The following is a 12,687-nucleotide window of genomic DNA, read 5'->3' on the forward strand; positions in this document are numbered from 1 at the left end:
TAAATATATATATATATAAAAATAAAAATTTTTTTTTGGCCGTGCCGAGTGGCATGTGGGATCTTAGTTCCCCAACCAGGGATCGAACCCTTGCCCCCTGCAGTGGAAGCTCAGAGTCTTAACCACTGGACCTCCAGGGAAGTCCCCTATATATTTATATATTTATATGATAGGATATGAAATAAAATGTTTGAAAAGACATGCACCAGAATATCACTGGTCAATTTTCTCTAGACGTTGCGATAACGGGTGACCATGATCTCTTTAAATCTTTTATGTTATCGGCATTGTTAAGTTGCTTATGGTGAGATTGTTTCTTATGTAATTCAAGTTCAGCGAGGCTCTGCACGGTTTGGCGTCAGACCTCCCCCTCGCTGCTTTCATCTCCTGTCTTTGTCGCCCTCACCCCCAGCCTGCCTCACCCTCGCCACAGAGCATCTCCGTTTCTTAAACATGTCAGATTTGTTCCTACCTCTCAGGCTCTTTGCACGTGCTGTTCACTCTGGAATACTCTTTCCTCAGATCATTGCCAGCTCCTTCAATTTATTCCAGTCTCAACTCAAATATCCCTTCCTCAGAGAGAACATCCCTGCTCACTTAATTAAAATTAGCATGCCCTGCACATTTTATTGCATTTCTCCATGTTAGTGACTTCATAGTGCTTATAAATCTGAAATTCTCTTGGTTTTTCTCTGACTTGTTAGTTTCTGTCTTTTCCACTTGAATGTAAGCTTTCTGTGCACAGGGACCTTGTGTTCTTGGCTTCTGGAACAGAACTTGGCCCATAATAAGAAATCAATAAATATTTGTTGAATGAACAAATTCTGGGAAATATATATTCAAGAAAGAATTATTTTTAAAGAATTCTCCTTTTCTTGCTTACCAGAGACATGTAGGAAACTGGTGACTTTCAGCTGCAAGATTTTCTCTATTCTGCCAGCATAGTCTTTCTGACCTTGCAAGTGACCCAGTGTGGGCCTATACCACTGAGCATGCAGTGCCCAAGGTCATGCAGGAGTTGGTAGATACCCAGTTGGAGGGAGGCACCTGAATCCTCATCCATGGATCATACACCACTGCCTAGTGAGCAGCTTAGGAACTTCAGACACCCGAGTTGTAATTCTTGCTCTGTGGGTGATTTGCTGTGTGATATCTGTCAAGTTTCTCAACCTCTCTGTGCTGCAGTTTTCTCATGTGTGTAGTGACGGGGAGATCCTATCCATTTCCAGATCTACTGGGATGGTACACCATCAGTAAGCTAATGCCACACCTTCAGTGCCCTTTCACATCTGTTTTATTCCCTTTTGGGCATCATTATCCCCATTTTATTTTATTTTGTTTAATTAATTAATTTTTTTGGCCGTGCTGTGTGGCTTTTGGGATCTCAGTTCCCTGACCAGGGGTCGAACCCAGGCCCTCAGCAGTGAAAGTGTGGAATCCTAACCACTAGACCTCCAGGAAATTCCTTCATTATCTCCATTTTAAACCTCTCAGACCAGGCTAGGATAGTGGAAAGGGAAAGGAATATTATTATTTGAGCAACTCCAATATGAATGCTATGTTAACAACATATGACAACATCCTGAGGTATAGTTATGCCCATTTTACAGATGAGGAAACTGAGGTAATGTCTTGCCCAGATGCTCAGAGTGAGTAAGGGGCAAAGAAAGATTTGAATCTATAGCTATTACTATAATAACATCGAGGCAGGTCACCTCCAAGTTATAAGGACACACGATTCTTTTTTTTTTTTTTTTTTTTTTTTAATTAATTAATTTATTTATTTATTTTTGGCTGTGTTGGGTCTTCGTTTCTGTGCGAGGGCTTTCTCCAGTTGTGGCAAGCGGGGGCCACTCTTCATCGCGGTGCGCGGGCCTCTCACTATCGCGGCCTCTCTCGTTGTGGAGCACAAGCTCCAGACGCGCAGGCTCAGTAGTTGTGGCTCACGGGCCCAGTTGCTCCGCGGCATGTGGGATCTTCCCAGACCAGGGCTCGAACCCGTGTTCCCTGCATTAGCAGGCAGATTCTCAACCACTGCGCCACCAGGGAAGCCCGGACACACGATTCTTAATGGATGCTAATTTCCTTGCCAATCAAGACAGGCTGCTCAGCAACAGAGACTGACAAAGCTCTGAATGGCCAGCTCCCTCTATATCTGCTAGAATTATTTTTCTAGAGGATAACAAAGGGAAAGATTTAAGAAAAAAAAGTTTGCAAAAATCCATGTCTTGGCCAGCCGTATCATATTAAAACCCTTCTGAGAAGCAAGCCAGTTTGGTTACTTACCATTGGGGCCCATCCAGCTTAGTTCCAAGAGAGGAATTATAGTTCGAGGGAGGCCAACTCTAGGGAGACTAGAGTTACTGGCATTGAGCTGGAGGCCAAGATCTTTTAATGCAAGGTCTTGGCAGGTGGAGGGAAGGAACTTGGGCTCCAGCCTTTATTTTTATTTGTTTATTCATTTATATTGGGGTGAAATTCACATAACATAAAATTAACCATTAAGGGACTTCCGTGGTGGTGCAGTGGTTAAGAATACGCTTGTCAGTGCAGGGGACATGGGTTGGAGCCCTGGTCCGGGAAGATCCCACATGCCACAGAGCAACTAAGCCCGTGTGCCACAACTACTGAAGCCCGCGCACCTAGAGCCGGTGCTCTGCAACAAGAGAAGCCACCACAATAAGAAGCACTCGCAGCAACGAAGAGTAGCCCCCGCTCGCCGCAACTAGAGAAAGCCCGTGCGCAGCAACGAAGACCCCACGCAGCCAAAAAAAAAAAAAACCAAAAAAAAAACTTGATATCACACTTCAAACATGATACATCTAGAGCTACATGTATAAAGAAATTAAAGAGTAATAAAAATTGTTTACTATAAAAAAATTAACCATTAAAAATTTTTCCTAGTTTAATTGAGATATAATTGACATACAGCACTATATAAGTTTAAGGTGTAGAGCATATTGATTTGACTTCACCATTTTATCTTATTTTTTAATTTTTTGGCTGCACCACGTGGCATGTGGGATCTTAGTTCCCCTACCAGGGATGGAACCCATGCGCCCTGCCGTGGAAGCCCGAGTCTTAACCACTGGACCGCCAAGGAAGTCCCCTAAAGTTAACCATTTTAAAGTGTACATATTCACAATGTTGTGCAGACACCACCCCTATCTAGTTCCAAAACATTTTTGTCACCCCAAAGAGAAATCCCATTCCCATTAAGCAGTTTTTCCTCCCTGACCCCCTCCCTTCCTCCCACTTCCAGCCCTTGGTAATTAATTTACCTCATGCCGGTGTCTGGAGGTGAGCTAAGATAGGCGTTCCTCCCAGACTTCTAAGGACTTTCTGGTGCCAAGACACTAGCCCTACACTCTCCATCAGAGGTGTTACCTTGGTAATTAAAAAACAAAACTAATTTGTTTGTTGTCTCTATGGATTTGCCTATTCTGGACATTTCATATAAATGGAGTCATACAATATGTAACCTTTTGTGTCCGGCTTCTTTCACTTAGTATAATGTTTTTGAGGTTCTCCCATGTTGTAGCATGTGTCAGTACTTCATTCCTTTTTATAGCTGGGTAAGAGTCCAGTGTATGGATAGACTGCTTTCTGTTTACCCACTTATACTGTTGATGGACACTTGGGTTATTTCTACCTTTTGGCTACTGTGAATTTTGCTTTGATGAACACTGGTGTGCAAGTATTTGTTTGAATACCTGTTTTCAATTCCTTTGGGTATATACCCAGGAGTGGAATTGTTGGGTCATATGGTGACTCTTTTTGAGGAACTGCCACACTGCTTCCCAGAGTAACTGCTCCACTTTACATTCCCACCAGGAATGTGCAAGTATTCCAATTTCTCCACGTCTTCGCCAACTCTTGTTATTTTTTATTTTCTTAATTACAACCATCCTAGTGGGTGTGAAGTGGTATCTTATTATGGTTTTGGTTTGCATTTCCCTAATGGCTAATAACGTTGAGCATCTTTTCATGTGCTTATTGGCCATTTGTATATCTTCTCTGGAAAAATGTCTATTCAAGTCCTTGCCCAATTTTTGTGTTGTTCGTCTTTTTGTCATCAGGCTCTGGGCTTTCTTGACCTCATCAGCTGTTTTGCTGTGGGGCCCATTGGTGAAGCAGCCAGATGCAAAGACCTGCCTAGATAATCCCTGGACAAAACTTTTTGAGTTTGGCCAAACTTACAAAGAATTTAGAAGCCTTCCCTTTATAGAATACTAGAAAGACTTCTGCAATTCGTGCTAAGAAACACTCTAATTCTAGGACGTGAGCAGTTCTTCTCATTACAAGAACATTCTATACCCTTAAGTCCCTTTAATCACTTATAACACTCCCTCTTTATCTCTCATATGGAAACAATATATCCTATTTTCGGTGTGCTGTAATTATCCCCTTTGATAAAACCATGTGCAGAAACATGTACAACACGCCGAGTATTATCCACCTGGCCCATTTACATAGACTTTTTTTTTTTTCTACTTTAGATTTTGCTTCATGTATTTTTACAGCCGTATTACACAGCATCAGTCTGAGAGACAGTGAATGGAAAATGTAGCGTGATTCCAAATTTCTCTCTCTCCTTTCATCTTCCGCTTCTTCCCTGTAATTCCATTAACCCGTCACACCAAGAAAACAAAACTTTGGAGCCAGGGATATCTCTCAACACCTCTGATGGAGGGTGTAGGGCTAGTGTCTTGGCACCGGAAAGTCCTTAGAAGTCTGGGAGGAAGGCCCATCTTAGCTCACCTCTAGATACCGGCATGAGGCTGGAGTGAGGGTCCCAGCACAGACCTTATTGGAAAATTAATTCCAGGTCTCTGGAGTTTGATTGGTTCTACTAGACTCTTTGTTTTGTTTTGTTTTTTTTGTGTTTTTTTTTTTTTTGGCCGCACCAGCGGCATGCAGGCTCTTAGCTCCCCGACCAGGGATCGAACCCGCACCCCCTGCAGTGGAAGCGCAGAGTCTTAACCACTGGGCCAACAGGGAAATCCCGGTTCTGCTAGACTTTTGATTCTTTTGGGAAAGTCGTGGAGTGGAGTGACAAGACCTCTGGTTTTGGAATCATAAGGCTCTAAGTTTTAATCGTGAGTCTACTACTGTAATGGATTTGGGGCCTGGGGTGAGTGAATCATTCTTGGACTCAGTTTCTTGGACTTTAAAATGGGGATAACATTAGTGCCCACTCTACAAGGTTTGTATATCATAATGATGGCCAGTCTTGACCGAATATTTATGTGCTAAGCACTGGATGAGATGTTTTATAATTTAAAAATTTAGGAATTCCCTGGTGGTCCAGTGGTTAGGGCATTGTGCTTTCACTGCCCGGGTTCAATTCCTGGTCAGGGAACTAAGATCCCACAAGCCGCGCAATGCGGCCAAAAAAAAAAAGTAAAAATTTAACCCTTGCCACAATTCTACCTAGATGCCCCTTTTAGCTCCATTTTACAGATGGGGAAACTGAGGCCTAGGCACATTACTTTAACTTGGCCAGATAGACAAAGCTGGCCCTTGGTGGAGCTGGGATGAGCACCCTGTCTCCTTGGTGTCACCATCCTCTGTGCTCTCCTGTCTCTCGGGTGACATAAAGTATGTTCCCTTCCTGGAGGGGATCAGCACATGGTAGCTGTGAAGTGCAGAGTTCTGAGCACTTAGTAAATGGGCTGTGTTTACTCCTTTCCTTCCCTTTCTCCCTCAGAATTAATCTTCCAGCGGGGGCCTTTCTTGGAGACCAAAATTCAGGAGGACAAAGCAGAGTTCTGTATGGGATGTGCTTAACGTTGCCAATGGCTTTCAAAGGTTTCAGGGGTCTAAAAGCCCCTGAAGAATTTGGCTTGGAGCAGTTTTCCCCTTCATTCCTAAATCCACGGGCAGATTAGGCAAAATGGAATCCGTATGTTTCTGATTCATTTACACTTAACTCATCAAAATGTTCCTTTTTATGAGCTATTTGATGTCCAGAAAGCCTTTTGAGTAGATTTTATAAACCTTTTAAAGACTTTTCTCTTAGAAACAGGCGGTTGCGTTTTGCCAAGAATAAACAAACTTGAACCTCAAAAGTGCTGAGCTCGCCAAGGATCCTGATGCCAGAGGGCAAATTTGCGAAGTCACCCCTTTCTCACTCCTGACACTTTCTTCCATTTCTTCTCTCCTCTCCACCCCCCAACCCCGCACTAATCTTGGCCCCTCTGGTTTACTTGCAGAACTTTTTACCCCAAACATTTGCACCTCCTTGCAACATACTTCTTTCGTAGCTGCTCACCTTAGCAGGGGCAGCCCCGAGGCGTTTCTTCCCTACCTGCCTGGGTGCAACACATGAAAAGATGCACTTAACTCCAGGAGCTCGGAAATCAATACCGATATGTGTATCACTCACCTGGCCATTTACAAAGAGCTGTCATTATTCCATGTGATTTTTATCAAGGGGCAGGCAGGCAGGAAAGCCTTTCTGATTTCCATTTTATAGTCAAGGAAACTGAGGCTCAGAGAACCTAAGGGATTGGCTAAGAACATCTAGCCCAAAGGTGGTGAATTTTTGTCTTAGTTCATTCAGGTTGCTATCACAGAATACCATAGACTAGGTGACGCTTAAACAACAGAAATTTGTTTCTCATAGTTCTGGAGGCTGGGAATTCCGAGATCAAGGTGCTGGCAGATTTGGTGTCTGGTGAGGGCCTGCTTCCTAGTTCATAGATGGCCATCTTCTCGCTGAGTCGTCAAGTAGTGGGAGGGTCAGGCAGCTCTGTGGGGTTTCTTTTATAAGGGCACTAATCCCATTCATGAGGGCTCCACCCTCATGACCTAATCACCTCCCCAAAGCCCCACCTCCTAATACCATCACATTGGGGGTTAAGTTTCAACATGAATGGGGGGGGAACAACTCTAAAGACTTTTTATTTTGTTTTGTTTTGCTATGCCAGCTCCTAAACATGACTCAAAAGGCCATCTACAAAGATTATTGGGGGAATTGCTTTTTTCTAGGATGTTAGATCTAAAGAAGAACCTTGGAAATCAAAGCGAGGTTAAATATGTTATTAACTGCTCACAACAGCTTTGAGGGGCAGCGATGGTGTTTCCATTCTATAGATGAGAAAACTGAGCTTCAGAGTAGTTAAGTCATTTACATGAGGCCACACAGTAAAGCCAGTGAAACAAGGTATTAAGAACTAGACTGGCACAGCTGATCTTGTGTTTCCCAAAAGGTGGCATGCATGCCACCGACAGATATGAATGATTCAAGATGGTCCAAGAACATGAAAATAAGTGATTCTGAATCACATAGTGAGAGCTTTCCCCCTTTGCAAGCCTCCTTTGATTCTCATTGGCACAGAGAAATTTCCAGTTTGGTCCTGGTATGCCTTTAACATCTCCTCACCATTCTCCTGTCCTCCGCTTTGTAATATGGAGGGAATAGGCATCATGCTGAGAACCTCCCATTGACAGCAGTGTGTAGCTGGAATATAATAGCTTTGTTTTGCTTTCCCTGTATTTCTTTTTTAAGGTTACCTTTTATTTATGGATGTGATACTGGATTTATGTACGTAATAGTGATATGCAATTTCCTTGGGAGAGTAAATAAATAAAAAGAATTGATTTAAGAAAAAATATAGTAAGCAAATGATTATACACATGGTGAGGATGGCAGAACTTTTGAAGGTAGCATCCAAAGGATTGATGTTTGGGACACACACATCAAGTCCATTTTACAGGTGATGAAATTGAGTCCTAGAGGGAAACTACTGGCTCAAGAGATAGTGCCAGGGTCAAGGTAAGACCTCAAGTGTTCTGGTGAGCTTTGATAGTTCAGATCATGTCCTGGATGGTATTTGTTTGGACATCTTTAATGTGCTTAGTGGTTTTGTACCGGGCCATGCCTGCAAATTGCCATTACACTCCGCCAATGTATGCTGAACGAGGGAGTGAGTAGGCAAGTGAATGAATGAATGAATGAAACATTTAATGGCTTCCTTCCTAACCCCTGACTTGAAGAAAGAAAAGGTATCTTAGAAGGGACCAGGCCAGACTAGGCTAGATCCTAAGTTGATCTTAACTCCTCCAAAATATAGAGGTGCTTTTAGTCTTAGACCAATGGTTGTCAACTGGGGGGTGATTTGGGGCACCCTCTCCCCTGGGGACATTTGGCAATGTCTGGAGACGTTATTAGTTGTCATCATGCAGTGTGGCGGGGGGGAGGTGATCGTCTCTACTGCTGGGATCTAGTGGATATAGGTCATAGATGCTTCTAAATATTCTACAGTGCACAGGGAATCTCCCAGAATAAAGAATTATCTAGCCAGAATGTTAATAGTGCCCAGGCTGAGAAACTGTTTTAAGTACCTGATAGAATCATGGAGACTTGAAGATAGAGAGGGTCTGAGGATATCTTGAAGAGTACAGTCTTGCTGAGTACTTAGAAATACTTTTTTTTTTGTTCTTACTGGCTGGCGTGGTGTAGTGAGCTCTCTCACATTTCAGTTTTGCTGATTGGTGCAGGTATGTATTTATTTAAAAAAGATATTAATCGCCAGGGGTAGTCATTTATTGACATGACAATCTTTGTTCATTGCCATGATAGTTTAAAACTATGTTTGACTCACATATCCACAGTTTATATGTTAAATTGCCTGGTAGAAGCCCTATGGATTTCTACAAGTGTTTGTTTTGTTTTGTTTGTTTTAGAAGGGAGTATTTGTGATGAAATATTTCTGGGTAACTCTGAAATTATTTTGCTTGTTAGTGCTTCAGATGCTGGTCAGAAACTTAAAGACAACAATTCGGTAACTACATCAAAGAACTAACTAATCACAAGCAATGGTATTGGTCTGTTTGCATAGTTATCTCTCGCACTAGACTGTATGCATCCAGAGAGCAGGGGCTATATTCTTTTCATTGCTGTTCCCTCAGCATCTAATATCTTGTCAGCCATCTAAGAAGGGCTTAGTGAATATTATGTAAGTGAATGTATCATAGTTCTTAAGCTCATATTCTGTGTTGATACTAAGCTATGATATTTCTCTCTTATAAGAAAACTGATGTTCAGGTGGGTTAAATTATTTATTCAAGCTCACACAGCTAGACCTGTGGGAGAAGACACCAAGAAGTATTATTGATGAAAGTTAGCTGGCCTTTTCATCCCATCTAAAAAGAATATGTACTCTGTGAGACTGAGTTCTCTGCTATCAGTTAGAATATTTATCCATCATGGGACTTCCCTGGTGGCGCAGTGGTTAAGAATCCGCCTGCCAATGCAGGGGACACAGGTTCGAGCCCTGGTCCAGGAAGATCCCACATGCCGAGGAGCCACTAAGCCTGTGCGCCACCAACTACTGAACTTGCGTCCTAGAGCCCGCGAGCCACAACAACTGAAGCCTTTATGCCTAGAGCCCGTGCTCCGCGATAAGAGAAGCCACTGCAGTGGGAAGCCTGCACATCTCAATGAAGAGTAGCCCCCAGTCGCCGCAACTAGAGAAAGCCCGTGTGCAGCAACGAAGACCCAATGCAGCCAAAAAAAAAATAATGATAATAAATAAATTTATTTTTTAAAAAAGAATATTTATCCATCATAAGCAATGAACACCTCAACAGTGAGAAAAAAACAAAAGGACAGAAAAGCACAAGAGTGTTGTCTGGAGCATTGACTTTGAGGGATCTGAGTCCTGGATCATACTGAGTGTCTACGGGGAACTTGCCAAGAATTGCAGTCTCTTCATCCCTAAAATGGGCACAATCAGAGTACCTGGGTCAGAAGCTTGTCCTGAAGGTCAGTTGAAGTGAAATGTGTAAAACCCAGGTCCTGGGTAGGTAGGAAGAACTCTGAAAATATGTGAGCTATTATAATATGTACATGTGTGTAGCATTTCTTTTTAAAGGAAAAGAAGAACATTTTGCCCTGTGAGGGCTACTAGGAAAACAACAGTTGAGTGGTAGAAAGACAGAAAGCCAACTTCCCTTCCCCTCTAACACTGTGAAAAATTAGCTCTTTTGCTTAAGAGCACACAGACCCTTGAGGGAAGTAAGACATAAAACATGAGCAGAGAGCAGACGCTGGGAAAATACCATCTTTTTATTGGCACTATTAGAGGGAAATATATGAACTGTATAATACCGTCATAAATACAGTTATTTGTAACGTCAAAGTAACAATGCCAGCCACAGTGTTTGTCTCTTTCATTCCCTCCTCTTGAAATGCTTCATAACCAAGCATAAAATCAAAGGAAAATGTGAATAATATTTTCATTCATTAAGGGTTCATAATGATATATTAATAATGTTATCCTGCATCCTTTAGAATGAGGTTCTTTGCTTCTCTGCAAGAATATTTGTTCCTCTTTTTGTCTAAGCAGCAAAGCTTTTTCATTTAAAAACATTCTTAGAAGAATGAGGTGCTGGAGTGCATATCTTGACAAACCATCAAATGGCTCTCACGGCCTCCCCCTCTCCCCATTCCAGTTGGCATGGGAACCTACTGTTCCCACCAAGGAAGCAGGTTGGGAGGAAGCCATAACTTATTGGAACGGAGAGTTATCAAAGTTGCTTTGAAAAGGAAAAAAAATTGTTAGTGAACTTTGCCCTTTTATTTTTCTCTCTTTCTCTGCCTGTTACACACACACACACACACACACACACACCCAAAAAACCAAAAAAAACACGATGTCAGACATCTGGTCAACTCTGCATCTCAGGGACACAGACTAAGCTTCTCAGAACATCTGGTGGACCCGGGAGAAAAAGATATACACACATACACCACATCCCCCCACTATTGCCAAAAAACACATTAAGGGATATCTGGGTTCCTGAGAGATGCAGTGTGTTGACCAGGTGATAATTTCTACGAATAGGGACAGCAGTCCAAAATCTTGGAATTAAAGTGATTTGTTTGCCTCCATTTAAAAAATTTATTATGTATTTGTCCTCTGCGACTGCATCTGTTTTGGATTTCATTCTAAAATGGAGCCGACTGTAGTTTTTTGTTGTTGTTGTTTGTTTGTTTTTAATTTCAAGATTTCTTTTATCCCAAGACAGGAGCCTAGCAAATTACGTTAGCCTGTGGAGGGGAACTGGGTTTTCTTTAAGTTTTCAGTACAATCATTTAAGACCAGAATTGAAATACTGTTTTCATGGACAGGGAGGGAGGGTGGGAAACGGTGGCAATTGTACGTGTGTGGGCTGGGGAGTGAATTTTTAATACCAGAACATTTACATTTGAAACAAAAAAAGAAAGGAGGCAAGTTTCTCTCTCTCTCTCTCTCCCTCTCCCTAATATGAAAGGCATACATGCTGACTCTATAAAATTTGGAAAATAGGCAAAGTATGAAGAAAAAAAAATATCACCTATAATCGCTGTATAACAGTACAGAAATCCCCACTGGTAAACATTTTGATTTATTTCCTTCAGGTTGCAATAATGCTGTAGATACAATTTTAAGTCATTTTTCACGTGCTGTCATATCATAAGCATTTTCTCCTGTCATTAAATATTCATTAGAGTCATAATTTAAAATGTTTTTGAAATACTTGATTATACTACAATTTTACTTAAGCATTTTAAATTGATGGATATTTACCTTAAAATTTTTTTTATTATAAACATCACTACGGTGACCATCTTTATACATAAATCGTTGCCTCTATATTGAATTAAAAAAACAAAGAAGTTAAGAATGGCTGGTGTGTAGAATGTCAGGGGTGAGACCAGAGGTAAAATTGTATAGGTAGGCAAGAAATAGATCTTGCCAACCTCTGTATCCTATGCTAAGGGCTTATTATTCAAATAATAAGCATAGTAATAATGACAGTGAAGATGATAAAATAGGTAGGATTTGTTGAGTCTTTACTGTTCACTAGACACGTTTCCAAGTAACTTTTATTTATTAACTCATTTAATCTTTTTTTTTTTTTTTTTTTGCCACACCATGCGGCTTGCAGGCTCTTAATTCTCCGACCAGAGATTGAACCTGGGTCACGGCAGTGCAAACGCTGAGACCTAACCACTGGACCGCCAGGGAGCTCCCATTAACTCATTTAATCTTGCCAACAGCCCTGAGCCATGGGTGCAGATTGCAAAACCAAAGCACAGAGAAGGTAAGCCATCTGACCAAGGCCATGAGGCTGGTAGGAACCCAGACGGTAGAGCTGACATGGTTCCCCGCTTTGGCCCATTACTTTATAGCAATTGGGAGCCACTGAAGGATTTTGGAAGGGAGGTGGAGGCATGATGAATGCATTTGCATATTTAAAAGGCTTGCTCGGTGGCAGTGAGGAGAAAGAATGGAGGAGGCAAGAGTGGAAGCAGTCAGACCAAATCCAAGAGAGGGATGGAGACGGTGGAAGCTAGTGCAGTGAGAATGGAGGGAAGTGAATGGATTTGAGGAATGTTTGGGAGGTTGGGTTGATAGGACTTAGATCTGAAGATAGAGGGACAGGTGCTTCAAGATTGCTTTGCAGATTTGGGCAGCTGGCTGGCGGGTGGGGCCGTGTGTTGAGATGGAGGGGGCAGCCGGATGACCTGCCCAGGGTTACCCAGCTACTAAGTGGAAGAAGTAGGATTTTGAGACCGAAGCCAGGAATCTGTGGATCTGGACACAGTCTGCGAGAAGCAAGCTGTGCTGAATGAGAGCCCTTTCAATCAATGGAGGAGAGGAAAACAGAACTAGAATTTGAGGATGGAGTTCA

At 42.1% G+C, this 12,687-nt stretch overlaps 1 long non-coding RNA gene across 1 annotated transcript in view; it reads left to right on the forward strand.

Annotated features, from left to right (window-relative positions):
• The window catches only part of LOC130704671 (uncharacterized), a 121,973-nt gene extending 109,893 nt beyond the window's left edge, over positions 1-12,080 (forward strand). Inside the window, exon 4 of the long non-coding RNA XR_009005126.1 lies at positions 11,941-12,080. This is a non-coding gene — a long non-coding RNA (uncharacterized LOC130704671). The remainder of the gene's footprint in view (positions 1-11,940) is intronic.
• The last annotated feature ends 607 nt before the right edge of the window (positions 12,081-12,687 follow it).

The sequence above is a fragment of the Balaenoptera acutorostrata genome, chromosome 13 (assembly GCF_949987535.1).
Source record: "Balaenoptera acutorostrata chromosome 13, mBalAcu1.1, whole genome shotgun sequence".
NCBI classification, from domain to species: Eukaryota; Metazoa; Chordata; class Mammalia; order Artiodactyla; family Balaenopteridae; genus Balaenoptera; species Balaenoptera acutorostrata.